The 1249-nt window shown below is 37.3% G+C and overlaps 1 protein-coding gene across 1 annotated transcript in view; it reads right to left on the bottom strand.

Annotated features, from left to right (window-relative positions):
- The window catches only part of LOC118746092 (mediator of RNA polymerase II transcription subunit 13-like), a 74527-nt gene extending 73284 nt beyond the window's left edge, over nucleotides 1–1243 (bottom strand). The window contains exon 1 of the mRNA XM_036479855.1: nucleotides 1224–1243. The gene's annotated coding sequence lies outside the window, so the exon portion shown is untranslated. The remainder of the gene's footprint in view (nucleotides 1–1223) is intronic.
- Nucleotides 1244–1249: the final 6 nt, after the last annotated feature.

The following is a 1249-nucleotide window of genomic DNA, read 5'->3' as shown; positions in this document are numbered from 1 at the left end:
TAGAATTCTCCTTTCTGTTTTGCGAAGAAAAGGAGCTGAACACCTTTTGCAGAGAACACCTTTCTGCGTAGGCGGCCTTCGGCCGCACTTAGGGATTATAACCCTCAGGCAGTAGAATTCTCCTTTCTGTTTTGCGAAGAAAAGGAGCTGAACACCTTTTGCAGAGAACACATTTCTGCGTAGGTGGCCTTTGGCCGCACTTAGGGATTATAACCCTCAGGCAATAGAATTCTCCTTTCTGTTTTGCGAAGAAAAGGAGCTGAACATTTTCTTTTGTATTGATTTCCCCTGTATTCCTTTTTAATCATTGCCTTCTTTGTATGTATTGTTTTGTACAATATGGCAACACATGTTATGTGTCAGTTTGCAACCATGTGTTATTGTAAATATGCGTGAAATTCAATGTAATTTACAAGTCGATAAAAGTTTAATTAAAGTGATTTATATACAAGATAAAATAAAAGAAAAGTGTGTAAAGTATTAAGTACAGTAATATGTGCATTTATATATATAAAAGTATGCACAAATGCTTTTTTGTTAAAGAAACCAAGTGGAACGACTTAAGAAATTTTAACAACAAATAACTTATAAACAATGATATTATTTATATTTTTCAGTTATACATGTTTTAGAGGATACCTCCCTTAACATCCTGACCAAGTTTCATTTGTTAATTCCACCTGGTTTTCTTAAAACACAAGGTGCGGCTGACTACTAAAGCCCACCCACTTTGTTTGCTAATGTCATCAAGTTTCACTTCGTATATTTTACAATAAATACCAATTTAATCGCACTCAATCACCGCGCGTTTTTCGTTTTCTTTGCTTGTTTTCATTCTTAGGCACACGTCAAAAACGCTCAGAAATTTACTTTTTTCATTAGGGGTATTCTCTGAGTCTTGCAAAGCCCTTGCAAGGTGCACGGATTGCACGGTTTGCAAAGCTGTCCCATACGAAAACCGGTTTTTACCGTGCAATCCGTGCAATCTGTGCACCGTGCAAGGGCTTTGCAAGACTCAGAGAATACCCCTATTCTTTTCCGATTGCGTGATCTTGTTAGTTCGTTCATGATGCTTGTGTAGTGTATGGCGATATGGGAAAAGCAGGTTTGCAGTACATATGTTTGGCAAGCCGCTTGTGTGGTATTTCGCTTTTTAGTAACTGATCGATATGTTCAGTGGACCTACTAATTTAATCTATAGTCAAACACAAAGTACTACTTACCAGGGCAAAGAAATTTGTGTGGCAAT

The sequence above is a fragment of the Rhagoletis pomonella genome, unplaced genomic scaffold (genome assembly GCF_013731165.1).
Source record: "Rhagoletis pomonella isolate Grant_MI unplaced genomic scaffold, Rhpom_1.0 Rhpom_scaffold_00010, whole genome shotgun sequence".
NCBI classification, from domain to species: Eukaryota; Metazoa; Arthropoda; class Insecta; order Diptera; family Tephritidae; genus Rhagoletis; species Rhagoletis pomonella.
This window is presented reverse-complemented; position numbering and strand designations above follow the sequence as displayed.